The 15555-nt window shown below is 36.5% G+C and overlaps 1 pseudogene; it reads right to left on the reverse strand.

Annotated features, from left to right (window-relative positions):
• Positions 1–5157: 5157 nt before the first annotated feature.
• On the reverse strand, positions 5158–12780 carry LOC148203870 (heavy metal-associated isoprenylated plant protein 39-like; annotated as a pseudogene).
• Between the last annotated feature and the right edge of the window lie 2775 nt (positions 12781–15555).

The following is a 15555-nucleotide window of genomic DNA, read 5'->3' on the forward strand; positions in this document are numbered from 1 at the left end:
GAGAAGATTTATGAAGTGTAGAAAAGATTTACGCACATAGTAAATCATCTCATGGCTCTCGGCAAGGTGTTTGACAAAGAGGAGATCAACATCAAGATCCTAAAAAGTCTCAACAAGATCTGGTAGCCAAAGGTAACAGCCATATCTGAATCAAGAGATTTAACTAACATGAATATGGCAACTCTATTTGGAAAGCTCAGGGAGCATGAACTGGAACTTGGAAGGCTGAAGGAGGAGGAAGAGATTGAGGAAAAGAAATCAATTGCCTTCAAGGCCACGAGTAGAAAAACCTAAAAGAAACCTGAGTCAGAAACTGAATCAGAAGCAGAACTACAAGAAAAAGAACTCATGAACATGATGGTAAGAAAATTTAACCGATTCATGAGAAATAGAAACTCTGCTACTGAAAATACAGGTCCTTTAAGAGGAAGAAATAATTCAAAAAACAATATTGTATAGTGCTACGAGTGTGGAAAATAAGGTCACATCAAGCCTGACTATCCAGACTTCAAGAACAAGCAGCAAGAATTCACAAAGTATCCTCAAGACAAAAGCAGAAAGCAAAGGAAAACATACATAGTTTGGGAGAACAATGATATTGAATCTTCAAGTGATGATGACTACAACGTTAAAGAGGAGTCAAACTTATGTTTTATGGCATGCTCTGCATATTCAGACTATGATAGTGATGAAGAGTTCGAAAATGAGCCAATAGATATCAAGTACCACATGCTGTTGGATGCACTTCTGGAGATTATCCTTTGAGAGAAAGGATTATGAGTATAGAATTGAAAATCTTGTAGAGGAAAACGATAAATTGAAAAATGAGTTAGAAATTGCATTGAAATATAAAAAGATAGTTAAAACTTAGATACAATTTGTTGATAAAAACTGTGATAAGTGTCTCATGCATATTGAGAAAATTAATTACTTAACCAGCAGGTTAGCTAAATTTATACAAGGTAAAAATAATTTAGATGTTGTGTTAAGATCATCTGGAAGGCAATCAATCAGCAAGGAATTTGATATAAGGCTAAAAGTAATAGGATAAATTCAAAGAAGTTCATTGATCTTAGTAAGCCTATTACTAATGCATGCTTTTACTGTAATAACATTGGTCATAATGTTAGAAACTGCTATTATACAAAAGTTGGAGTTCCTAAAGGAAAATGCAAATGGATCCCTAAGGAACAACCTCCTCCAACTGACAAGAAAGGACCCAAGTTCATGTGGGTACCAGCATCAAAACCATTCAATTGTTTTGTAGGGAAGTAGCTGCAGCTGAAGCAGTACAGAACTCAAGGATGAATTACAATGAAGAATTTATAAGTTCTTGAGATTCAATTTGTGGTAAAAATAGCAAATTATTTTTCATGATCCATGCATCATAAATATTTGGATGAATGATTGTTATATGCATGTTTCTTGTATGCTTGTTTGATTGACTAAATTTGGTGAAAATCAAGCTACTCGATTTTTAATCGATTGTATTATGCATCAAGTCGAATGTGTTCTGTGTATGTTGTTGAGATTGTTGATAGGGGAAGCACAGGTTTAGCTTAACCCACAATCTCAGTGATATCTGAGTTTTTGATGATGACAACACATAATTAATAACACATGTGTATTCTGTGTTACATGTTCTATGTTTACATGTTATATGTTTTTCCTTAATGTGTTAAATCTGTTAAAGCATATCTGAAAACATGTTTGTGTTGTTCATTGCATATCACTGTGTGAAATATGTGATTTTATATGTGTATGCATGACATATGTTTTTGGAAAAGGAAAATCACAAGTAATATGGTTGAACTTTAATTGTGTGCCAAAACAACAGTTTTAAGTGATTACATTATTGGGTGAATCAATTAAAACTCGTGTGTTTGCACAAACTCTTTTGAAGTGTGCTGTGAGTTTTTTCAAAGAGAAAAGTTTTCAAAACTGTGCAAAAAGATTTCACTTAATCGAATCCATGCACTCTGTATTCAAATAAGTTAGTTGATATTTTGAAATTTTGTTAAATGCTTGTTGCAACTAACATAAAGGTCATATTTTTAAATATGTTGACCAAGCATTAAATGATAGTCGATTGCATTAATTGTACATTCAATTATTTGTTTGACTGCTCCTAATTCTGTTATAGTTGATTGTTATATTCGATTACGTTAGTAGCTCAATCGAGTAAAATGCGTCTGATATGTGTTATACTATAAATTGACGTAGATTTGAATTATATTAAAAAAATTTTGTGATTCTAACAATTTCATATCATTTATAGAAAGTTGTGATCTTACAGAAAGAGAGGAAAAGCTCCAAGAAACAAGATTGACCGTGGTGATCAACAACTTGTGATTTCTTGAATTTGTGACTGTAGGAAGAAGAACCTATGTGTTCTTGACTTTGAGGGTGCCTCACAGGGGTTAGACGGCAAGAGAAGGGATTCTTGTTGTTGTTCTTGTTGTGTATTGCCTATATGTTGATTAGAGGGTTAGAGGCGTGTTTTACATTTTTGACATGAGATCTTCTATAGAAACCTTGTTATAAAAACCTTGATCATTATAGTGCATTTGCTTCCCGTGGTTGGAAGGACACTGATGTAGGCAGGTTGGCCGAACCAGTATAAAAACGCAGTGTTTGAATTTTCTGATCCCTACTCTCTTTTATTCAATCGATTACTTTCTGTACTTATTCAATTAAGTTTTCGCTGCATTGAAAATCTTTTATCGTGCAATTCAAGAAAAGTATAAAGGCATCATTTTTTGTGGAAAAGATTTTAAAAGCTTTTGTTTTTTACACTTCACCAATTCACCCCCACCCCTCTTTGTGTGAGAAATTGAGCCATTATATTTTAACAATATACACCAGAGCTGATTTTCATAAAATATTTGAAAAACTAATCGATTACTATTTCAGATTAATCGATTGATCCTGGAAAATGGCTTATGTATCTCAAACAGGAAGGACTAGTGAATCTGCATTTGAACTTGTGCATGTTACTTGCAATGTTAAGCAAAATTCTATTACTAATGGCTTTTATGAATTTTTTGAAGCAGGTATCTCGCGAAACAAGAAAACTTGTGTTGATGGATTGGGATTCAAAGTTGAAAGAATAAATCTGCAGGCTGAAAAGTTTATGAAATTCCTCAAAAAGAAGAAAAATCACGGGCATCAGAATGACAATAAGGAGAATTTGTCTGAAAGTGATCTTATCATGATGGCCAAATCTGAAATGGCAAAAGAGTGTTTGAAACAAGAAGGAAAAGGCTCCATGTGGTATCTGGACAGCGGATGCTCAAGACATATGACAGGAGATCCAACAAAATTCGCAAGCATCTCTTGCAAGACTATTGGCCATGTCACATTAGGTGATAACAACAAAGGAAAAATCATCGGTATTGGTAAAATCCAAACTCCCTCTGCATATGAAATTGAAAATGTGCTGCTTGTTGAAGGATTAAAACACAATCTGTTTAGTATTAGTCAGTTGTGTGACAGAGGGCCAAAAATAACTTTTGAACCGAAATATTGTTTGATTAGCAATGGTTCAACTGATGAGTTATTATTAATAGGGAAAAGATACAACAATATTTTCATAATCGATTTTACAAAAACCTCTTTCAAATATGTTGTTTGCCTGATGTCTAAAGAAGATGATGCATGGTTATGGCACAAGAGACTAGCTCATATTAACATAGGTCAATTGAAAAAGCTAGTGTCTAAGGATCTTGTCATTGGTCTTCCTAATATACGCTATGCTTGTAAAAGATTGTGTGATGCTTGTCAAAAAGGAAAACAAACAAGACAATCTTTTAAGAATAAAAGATAAATGTCAACCACCAGACCTCTGCAACTCTTACATATGGACTTATTTGGTCCCTCAAGGGTTAGGAGTCTTGGAGGTAACTTGTATGGCTTAATTATTGTTGATGACTATTCTCGGTTTACTTGGACTTTCTTCATTTCTGCCAAGAGTGAAACTTTCAGGGTGTTCAAGAAATTTGTTGCAGCCATTCAAAATGAAAAAGAGCTCAGAATAAAGTGCATAAGACGTGACCACGGGAAAGAGTTCCAGAATGAAGCATTTGATGAATATTGTGCAGCGATGGGAATCACTCACAACTTCTATGCTCCAAGGACATCTCAGCAGAATGGAGTAGTAGAAAGGAAGAATAGAGCGCTAGAAGAACTTGCAAGAACCATGCTAAACGAGAGGGACTTGTCGAAGTACTTCTGGGCAGATGCAGTGAGCACAACATGTTATGTACTGAACATAACAGTGATAAGATCAATGCTCAACATTGACTCCCTATGAATTGTTCAAGGGAAGAATGCCTAACATCTCACATCTACGGATCTTTGGATGCAAATGTTTCATTCTAAACAATGGTATGGAAAAGGTTAAACCCCTTTAGTTGTCCCTATTTATGTAGAGTTTTCCTAGTTCGATCCCCGTTCTTTTAAAATTCCCAATTGAGTCCTAAATAGTGCTAATTTGAATCAATTGGGTCCCTACCGTTAAATTTGGCTTAACGGGATTAAGCTTTTGCTGAGGTTGGAAGTTGACGTGGCAAGTTTTTTAAAGCTGGCATTCAGAGAGCTCTACGTGGAATTTAAATACATTTTAACATTTTTATCAAAAAATTAAAAAAAAAGTCATCTTCCATTACAGTCAAGCACCATCCAGAACCAGAGAACCCAATCCCGCAGAACCACCATCATCTTCCTCGTGCACCATCAACCTGCAATCAAGTAACCACAAAATCAAAATCGTGACTCTGCCATGTTCACTTTAATTCATCTCCTTCCATTCAGCACCACGAAGGAAAATCACCACCATGGCCAACGTAACCAGTGCTCAAGCTCTTCGCACGCAACCGAACTCACCATCATCTATTTTCTTCTCCATTAAACCATTTGAAACCTGTAAAGGGAAAACAAAATCACAAATCTGAAAATCCCTAAATTAGTCACGAACCCTAAATCACGCTAGACACAAAACGTGAGACTTTCGAATCTCCATAAAACCAATTTCAATTCAAAGCCTACAATTGAAACCCCTACAGAAGGTAGAAACCAAAACCACTAATAGTGTTAGGGTGAACCAGTCAGAGATCGAGATTCGGCGTCGCCTAAAGCTTCATGGCACTGTAATCAAAATTAAACAATGACACAACCATTGGGATCCTCTTCCACACTTATGGCACTGTAATATGGATTGTAATGTGGTTCCATCTGATAATAATAGCCATAAGTTTGATAGAACTTGAGTGGATCTGGAACAATTTCTTTTATGGAATCTTTCTTTTCATCTTCCTTCTTTTTATCATCCTTTTAAGGTTCTTCTTTCTTTTCCTCTTTCACTGCTCCAACAGAAACTATTTCAGTGTGACAAAAACTTTGCAACTACTTGTACTAGATCAATGTCCCCAATTAAGGTTAATTTCTTATCTTTCATATCCACAGAAACTGATTCCACACCTGCAACATTATTTCAAATACGATTTTAGTAATTAAGCCATTGATGTTATATTCTCTGGACTTCATCTCTTGAAACAAAAACCAGTTTCATTCAAGCTAATTCAACCGAATTGAGTGAAAGAAAACCAGCTTTGCCTGTACTACAATATTATCTTTTCATTTTTTATATCCTCACTTTTGTCCCCTCAATTTGTTTGAGCATTGAAAGAAAAGAAGCTAAAGAGATGAGGAACTCGAGAATTTGAAATTTAGTTGAATACCTGAAATTCCAGAGGTAGCCTTGATTGCTTTTTGCTTGATTTTGTTTTCATGTACATCCACCTTCAACACAACTTTCTATTACAGCAAAATCAAGCATTTGTTGGACCTCTCTCAAAACACTCTCACAGGGGAACTACCACATGCAATAGCCTCTTTGCGTCTCTATTCTCTCAACCTAAATGACAACCTTCTTGGGGGGTAAATTCCTGAAATTTTAGCTTCAAATCCCAACTTGCATCAGCTGAAACTCTTCAACAACAGCTTCATCGGGAAACTTCCACAAGATCTGGGACAAAACTCAGACATACAAGATCATTTCGAGCGTCTGATTACATCCGCGAATCGCTTCTCAAGAACGCTCCCTCAGCAATACGATTTGACAAACCTCCAACTGCTTGCGTTTGCTGGCGGAGAAGGCCCACCGTATCGTTGACGAGGTATAAGGTAGGGCTAGGAATACTGTAGATAGAGTAAAAAAAAATTAAAATGTTTCTTTTATCAAATTCCACATTTCAAAAACTAGTCATGTCAATATTCCACCTCAAAAAATTTAACTCCGTTAAGTCAATTTAACGGTAGGGATCTAATTGACTCAAATTAGCACTATTTAGGACTCAATTAAGAATTTTAAAAGAACGGGGATTGAACTGGGAAAACCCTACATAAATAGGGACAACTAAAGGGATTTAACCTATGGAAAACCTTGGTAAGTTTGATTCCAAAGCTGATGAGGCTGTTTTTATTGCCTATTCTCTTACAAGAAAAGTTTATCGTGTTTATAATAAAAGAATAATGTGTGTTGAAGAACGTGTGTGTTCTTGACTTTAAGGGTGCCTCAAAGGGGTTAGACGGCAGGAGAGGGGATTCTTGTTGTTGGTCTTGTTGTGTATTGTCTATATTTTGATTAAAGGGTTAGAGAGGTGTTTTACATTTTTGACGTGAGGTCTTCTGTAGAAACCTTGTTGTAAAAACCTTGATCATTATAGTGCATTTGCTTCCCATGGTTGGAAGGACACTGAATGTAGGCAGGTTGGCTGAACCAGTATAAAAACACAGTGTTTGAATTTTCTGATCCCTACTCTCTTTTATTCAATCGATTACTTTCTGTACTTATTCGATTAAGTTTCCGCTGCATTAAAAATCTTTTATCTTGCAATTCAAGAAAATTATAAAGGAATCATTTTTTGTGGAAAAGATTTTAAAAGCTTTTGTTTTTAACACTTCACCAATTCACCCCCCCCCCCTCTTGGTGTGAGAGATGGAGTCATTCTATTTTAACATATGTGATTCTCTGTTTTTGTAACACTGTGTTAAACACTAAGTCGACTATACTCTTAATGTAATCGATTAATATTTTCTGTTATGGGCCTTATGTGTTTTGAAAATTTAAATGGGCTTTATACTGAATATGCTATTGCACGCCCTTTTAATAATCTGATGTGATAGTCTTTTATACACTGTGTTAGTCTCAACACTGTGAAACACAAAACCTTTATTTGAACCAAGAAGTCCTGCACATTCTTCAATATTTGTCGTGGCCGCTTCATCTTCTCGTCTTGGAAATCGTCCTGCCTCTCTGGTTAGAGAAGCAAATCCTTTTGGCTGGTTTAGTGATGATGATCAAAGAACAGATTTCATTTGTCAATGGGCCTTCAAGGAGGTAATCAGGCATAAATATCTAAGCATAGATTTCTTTTGTGATGAAGGATTTACGTTCCAAGAATGGCTAGTACATGCTGGTTTAACAAAGTTTGTTGAACTCCAAGGTGACTACTATCCAAACCTTGTGAAGGTGTTCTATGCAAACCTGGTGAAAGAGAGAAACTATATCTTCTTTCAAAAGTAAAATGTGTAACTATTCACATTGAGGAAGCAGTGTGGAGGTTTGTTGCTGAATTCCAATCGGGAGGAGTTAAATCTCACCATGGAATTCTGGACTCACACAAGACTGATTTCTACAACATATACTTAAGGAATCCATACATGATAGGAAATTATGATTCCTTCAACATTGATCACCTAAGTATGGAAGACAAGATATGTGCACTAGGGATGAAGATCAAAATGTGCTGACTACAGAGGATGTGTATCTATTACATGCACTAAGAACCAAAATTCAAACAGATTGGTCTTCAGTAATCAGTAATCACATGATGAAAGTTGTCAAGCAGAAAGAATCACACTTACCATATTCTGTGTTCATAAGTAGGATTCTAAGGTTTCATAATGTGGACCTCACCAATGAAGTAACAATCTGCTGCAACAAGAAGAATGTCATTGAAAATTTATTTTTAGATCACAGGGGTCTTAGAAAGAGTGTAGAAGGTTGGATATTTAAGATGAGTATTGTCTTGGTACTGTTGAAGCTGACCCTATAAATATTGACTCATCAAGGTACAAATCTGATTGTCATGTTGTTTTGATGTCTTATTTTGTAATGGTTGGCATTATATGCCACTTTGCTTTTGTTATCATCTGATTGTACTTTATGGATAGATAATCAATGAAATCAGATTTTATGTTAATTCAATCTGTCGATGGATGTTTATATCTATGATTAAATCAAACTAATAGTAGTATAAAATAAGGGATGAAATCGATTACACTATGAGTGTATGCAATGTGTTACATTTTACTGTTACATTCATATCTTTGCATACTAATACATTACATGTGATAATTCCTGTAATACATTGATTCTAAAATGCTTGATCTGGAAACACCATGAAAGGTTTTGCAGGAACATTGTTTTGCAGGAACATTGATTCTAAAACTCCTTTGAATGGAACGAGTTTTCTTTGAATCTGTTTTAAGTCTTTTAAGTCTGTCTGGATGCATTGTCCACCACTGTTTGGTGTTGTCTAAGGTTGCAAATGGTATGAAAAGCCATAACAAGCAATGAAATGCATCTAGCATAGCTTGGTTGCCTCATAAACAAGAAACACCTATTGTTTTTGTCTTATTTCAAGCTTTTCACCGTGCTTAAAATCCTTGGTTGTCTAATATGAATTTAATTCATTTTAGCTGATAAATTCCAGCTTGATCTAGTGTATTAAGACTTCCTTGAGTCATTTTCATTGTTGCTATAGCTTTTGAATCAATCAAACTCGATTTTGGTGGATTTATGGGGTATTTTTCTGCATAAATTGGCCATAACAAGGTTTGATTTTGATTTCTGCTAGATCTGAGCTATTTGATAGCTTGAACAAGTTTAAAATGGTGTTTAAAAGTTGCTACTAAATTTCAATTAGCAATATCTTGGCCTAAGTGCAGAGTTGTTTCTTAAACCATCATACTTTGAGTTATTAGGAAGTGGCAAGGTCAATTTGAGTACCAATATATTTTTAACTCATTGTAGAGTTTGAACACGTTTAAAATCAATAATTAAAGTTGTTGAAGTGATTCATTTCGAGTTTAAGCCACTTATGTGCAAAGTTGAGTTTCAAACCACCAAAATCAAGCCAATTTTTTGGTGCAGTGTTGAAAACTGAATCTGTTTTGGTGATTTGATTTTCAAATCTCAATTTGGATTGTAGCAAAAGCTGGTTCATTGTTTTATATTGAAAATAAATGATCAAAAGAAGTCATATCAAGTGTTAAAAAGCCTGCATAATCGTGCAATCCAGTTTCAAGCAGTTAAAACCCCAAAACACAAAATCTGATTCTCTTTGGGGCATTTAATCAAACAGTTTTGGGAAAATATCAAACAGTTTGGTTTCACCTTGATTTCAACCTGCATTTTGGGTTTTCTTGCTTTATTAATCTGTTTTAGAGCTATTGGTAGGTTTAGTTTGAGTGTCTTCTTTCTAAACCACCTTATTTGATTGCTTGTCTCCTTGGAAATTCTAGTTTTGTTCAAGTGGAAAATCTGTTCCAGCCTAATTATGCTTTAATTGTGCACTATCATTTGGTCAGTTTCTTCTTGATTTGTGGTGTTGTTCAGATGCTTATTGGTGCAGAGTTTGTGCTAGGATGATGGCTCATGCTAGTGGTAGCATCTTGAGGGGTGGAAACTTGTATAGCTCTTGATCCAAGTGCCTCCACAGCAAGGAAAAATAGCTTCCAGAAACATGATTCTACAGTGAGAAAAAGAGTGAAAATTTGGCAACTCCACTAGCCAAATTTTGAGACACAAGCCAAATAGCTGAGGGATTATAAGATTGAGTGTCTATCCTCTAAACGAAAGTTGCTCGAGTACTGATGAACCAATATTTTCCTCACTTCACTTAGTTTAATGTGCTAGAATTAGTCGGGAATTTTGCTTAAACGTCCGGTATTTTCCTGTTTTTCCTAATTGTGGTTAATTTGATCGGAAATTCTTATTTTAACTAATTTGAATTATCTGAGCTTATTATTTGCATTATTAATTGTAGGAAAATTGTTGGATAATATTTGGGACATTTGGAGGTCAAAAGAAAATGCCACATCAATTATACTTTAAACTAAGATGAGAGAGGAGGTGTGGATTTTTTTTTTTTTGGGGGTTGCACATGGAGAAGTAGCACACGGAGGCCCATGAGAATGGGGTGCGCCTAGCAAATGAAGTGGTAACGTGAAGCAACACCACACGACCTTCACACATCCAGCAATCAACACTTGGTCACGGTCCAACAGCTTGGCAGCAGCACTTGGATTGAAGAGAGAAGGGCGTGACCCAGCCGTGACACGGATTTTTGGTTGGAGTGTCCAGCAACACTTGGGCTTCATGCGGAGAATGGGAAGCAGTAAGGGTGCACATCCAGCTTTCAAATGGAAAAGAATTCCACGCGTTCACGGTGCATTCAGCAACTTGGAGAGATTCGGCCCACTTGGAAGCACAACCCGGCAGCACTTCACGCGCACACAGCTCTCCCATCCAGCAAGCGGTAATTAGGAGAAGATGCTTCTCGGTCCAAGCAGCCCACGCAGCAGGGAGTGACATCCAGCAAATGGGAGGCACACGGTCCAGCAATTCACGCGGACTCATCATCCAGCAGCAACACCACACGTCCACGCACACGGTCCAACAGCTTGGAGAAGGGTTTTTAAAACCCCTGACGTTGGATGAAGAAGAGTGGGGTCTCGGCCTGGAGCTGTAGCCGCCAACCTCAGTTTCTCTTTGAATGTTTTTTTTTGAATTGAAAGAAGTGTGCAATGCTGATACGGAGATGAATGAAAAAGCTTCACCTTAATTTCATTTGGCTGATTTATTCATTGCCCTTTTCATTTGGTTGATGCATTTTTTTATTGAAGTGTTGGTGTGCACGTGAATGTGACCTGCAAGCTGTTGGAACGGTGATGGAGTTTGAAAGGAGGTGTCATGGTTTGGTTGGGAGAAGCACATTTCATTCTTATGTGATATGCTGATTTATTTTGTTTGTGGCCCACATTGGTGATGCATTTTAACGTGGAGCAAGGCAGGAAGAGTGGTGTCACGGCCTGAATCATTTGTGTCATTAAATGCTCATCTTTTGCATTGAATATTTGATTTCTAAGCTGCAACTTTGGTTTGTTTATTAGTTAGCGTGGTTCCATTTTAATTTAGGTAGATGAGTTTTAGATTTCTTTTATTGCATTTCAATTCGGTTATGAGTTGTCTTAAATATTTAGTGCATTTAATTTGGTTTATATGTGCATTTTATTTTTAACCAAGTGTCTCTTATTATCTGCTGAATTTTAATTAGTTCACACGTCTTGTTTTAGGACCGTTCAGTTTATTGTTTTCATTCACTATGTTGTCTATCGTGTTCTGCTTCTTTATCTTCCTGTATTTCAAATTTCCTCGCTTGCTCTAGAGACCGTTCGGTCTCAATGTAGAACCGTTCGGTCATTTGTAGGACCATTCGGTCTTTATGTTTTGTTAGTTAATTTCAATGCTTTCAATTATGTTCGGTCGTGTTTAATTTCCAATTTTAATTTAGTTCGTTTCTAATCACAAAAATACTTTCAAAATCCCCCCCCACTGCGTGTTTGACCTAAGACTCGAACCGCAAATTGGTCCTTGAGAGACGACCTAGGAGTCACTTCCTAGTACTATACTGCATTCTGTTATGCACAACTTTTGTGGGAGGTGCGACCCTCTCATCAAAATGGCGCCGTTGCCGGGGACCAACGGTTCAGTCTTAGGTCTTTTGTTGTGTTAGTGTCTTTTGTTGTGTTAGTGTTGTGTTGTGTGATGTGTTTTAGGATGTTTAGTTAGTCTTGTTTGGGTTTACTTCTTTTATCGATTTTTGTGTTTTTAGATTTTTATCATTTTTTTTTGTATTTTGTGCATTTAGTTGTTGTTTCTGGAAGTTTCAAATTATGTAAATAATGGTTTTCCCCCATGTTATGTTTCTATATGTTTGGTTTAATCTTTGTTTGAAGTGGAAGTCCAGGTCTGAGAGAGGTTTTGCACTACAATAGAGGAGATGACAGATTCTCAAGACTGGATATATGATCTGATCCAGAGTCTTCCCAAATTCCATGGGTTGGCACATGAAGATCCATACAGGCACCTCAAGGAGTTTTGTTTGGTGTGTTTGTCGATGAGGCCTCCTGGTGTTTCAAAGGAGACAGTGTTGATGAAAGTGTTTCCAATGTCCCTTCAAGGTGCAGCAAGAGACTGGTTCCTATACCAGTATCCTTTTGATAGTTGGCAGGAAACACAACAGAGATTCCTCAACAAGTTCTTTCCAGCAGCAAAGGTAATCAGCATTAGGAGGGAGATCGCTACCATTGAGCAATTTCAAGAAGAAAGCCTGGCAGATTATTGGGAGAGGTTTAACAGGCTCTGCACAGCCTGTCCAAACCACCAAATTTCAGAGCATTTGCTCTTGATTTACTTTTATGAAGGGCTCCTGGACAATGAAAGGATATTAGTGGATGTAGCTGCTGGTGGATCTTTGATGGACAGAACTCCAACAGAGGCAAAGAAGTTGCTCTGCAAGCTGGCGGGTCAAAATCCAAGTGAGGTAGTAAAGGAAAAACCTGAGCAGGTTTACTGTGAACTTGAAATCCCTACTCATGTATCTAAGGTTCAAGTAAATTTTAATGTTTTTGAATTGGTAAAACTTGAACCATTTAAGCCTGTTCTGGATTCTGATATTGATACACATGTGCACACTCATGTTGTGGATTCATTATTCCCTGTAGAGCACATTGACATACCTGATGTTCACTATCCTTGCACTGATCTTGATTTAAATGATAGCCTTGAGGATGCAGCTGATGACTTGGAGATTGGTAAGAAAATTTTCAATGAGCAAAAACAGGTTTATTCTGAACTTGAGATTCCAAACACTTTACCTGATTTGCTTATACATTCAAATGCCTGTGATTTGATGCACACTGATTCTATAGGATTCATGACTGATACTGATACAGATTTGATTGACCATTCTAAAATTTTTGATTCAGTATCAGCCATTGAACCCATTGGTCTAAGGGTTGTTTTGAATGGACATGATTGCCGTGATGAAATTTTGAATGATAATAGCCTTGAACTGACCTTTGATTCTGTTGATGATGCATATATCAATATTGATTTTGAGGTGGAAACTGTGCAATCTGATAACTCTATAGAGTTAGGACTGAACTTTGATCTGACATAGTTCTCTAAGAACTTTGAATGTGATTGTGAATCTGGTTCTTGCCCGATCTGTATTGAAATTGATTATGTGTTACAGACAGATTCTAAGCGTATAACAGATGCTATTAATTGTGAGTTTGATGACCATGTTGCAGAATTAAATGAGAATACAGGTGCTGACATTAAGGAAATCATGATTAATGAAGGAGAGTGTACTGCTACTTCTTTGATTGAGCCAGAGATCTCCATTTCGATGTCACACACTGAACAACTGCCAATGGAAGGAAAGCTACTGATGGAACAGTTTGCTAGGAGAAGAAAGAAGAAACATCTCGTTTTGGATGATATGGCAGTACTGATGAAGTTGGTCCTCCTCAAAACTCGTTTGCTGAATCCAATGGTGGAAGACATCTCCCTGAAAGTCCAAAATTGGCAGCTTCCACCATAACTCAGGGGAGCTTTCCTTTTCTCTTCTCCCCCTTTTCCTACTTTTATTGCCCTTGTCCATGATCTATTGACTGTTTTGATTTCTGATCTTATGCTTATGACACATTGAGGACACTGTGTAGTTTAAGTGTGGTCTATTGGGGGAGATTCTGATTTTTCTTCGTTAGTTTTTGTTTTCCGTGTTAAATTTTTTCTTTTCTAGGTAGTTTTTGTTTTGTTTTGTGTACAGTTTTACATGTTTCTCTTGATTTCTGGACTTTGTTTGGGTTGTAGACTTATCATTTCCTTCACTTGATTGATACTTATTTGTTTGAAATCCTTGTTTTTCTCTGCTTGGAAGATGATTATGATTTTTGAGAGTTGAATTGATTGTGACACAAATGCCCTGTGTGAGAATTTGAGCCACTTTATGTTCTTTCTTGTGTGTGATATGTCTCTTGATTGCTTGCACATATGCCTTGGCTTGACTCTTGTTGATAATTCTTGATTGATATGCATGTTTGGAAGTGATAAAGGCAGTTTTGTTCTTGAGCCTCTCTAGCCAAATAAGCTTACCTTGTTTTGATCCTTTGATAACCCCTTTTGAGCCTATACTTTCCCCCATTTCTTTGTTTTGAAGCTCATACACTAGCCCTAAGTGAAAAACCATGATTACCTTAACCTTAGGGAATTTTGGAGCTTTGGAAGTGTTTTGGAAACAAGTGTGGTCTCCTTAGGGATTCTTATGAGTTGGCTAATTGGTTCCTCTTATTGTTTTGTTTCTGTAAATCTTGTCTTTTACAGTTTTGTTTTGAAAAGAGAGAAAAGAAAAGAGACAGAAAAAAATATGAAAAAAATGAAAAAAAAAATGTGTGAATAATGGAGTCAAGAAGAGGATTGAATTAGAGGTCTAGGTGTGATTTGACTGTGTTTACACTTGTTCCCCATTGCTCCTCTATTTCTTTTGGTTTATAGCTTCTCATCCATATGTTATCCTCCCATGTCCTTGGCCCCATTACATCCATGAAAGACCTTTTGATTTGAACATGCGTATGTGCTTGAGTGTTGATATTAGAGGCTTGCCAAGTCTATTTGTGTTTGCTTTCTTGAGTGCATTGAGTGACATTGATTTACCTTAAACACTTGAGAGAAACACTGATAGTGCATCTGTGAGGTTTTGTTACTTTTGATTCACCTCTTGAGCTGATTGATCATTTTGTCATGATTTGAATTGCTTGGATAAATTCATGAGTATCTGCTTTCTCTGATTCTGAGTTGGATATTGTCTACCTCTTTTCTTTGTCCAGATTTCTTGAGGAATGTGTAATTCTGTTTGTTTCCTTGTGAGTCTTTATTTTCTATGTGTCGACGTTGTGTCACCTTCTTAAAAGTCCTTTGAACTATTCCCTTATTTGCGTCTTGATTTTGCCCAGGAGTGCAAAAGACTAAGTGTGGTCTATTTTGATGAACCAATATTTTCCTCACTTCACTTAGTTTAATGTGCTAGAATTAGTCGGGAATTTTGCTTAAACGTCCGGTATTTTCCTGTTTTTCCTAATTGTGGTTAATTTGATCGGAAATTCTTATTTTAACTAATTTGAATTATCTGAGCTTATTATTTGCATTATTAATTGTAGGAAAATTGTTGGATAATATTTGGGACATTTGGAGGTCAAAAGAAAATGCCACATCAATTATACTTTAAACTAAGATGAGAGAGGAGGTGTGGATTTTTTTTTTTTTTTTTGGGGTTGCACATGGAGAAGTAGCACACGGAGGCCCATGAGAATGGGGTGCGCCCAGCAAATGAAGTGGTAACGTGAAGCAACACCACACGGCCT

This window comes from Vigna umbellata, chromosome 2 (genome assembly GCF_029865625.1).
Source record: "Vigna umbellata cultivar VRB3 chromosome 2, Vumbellata_1.0, whole genome shotgun sequence".
Lineage (NCBI taxonomy): Eukaryota > Viridiplantae > Streptophyta > Magnoliopsida > Fabales > Fabaceae > Vigna > Vigna umbellata.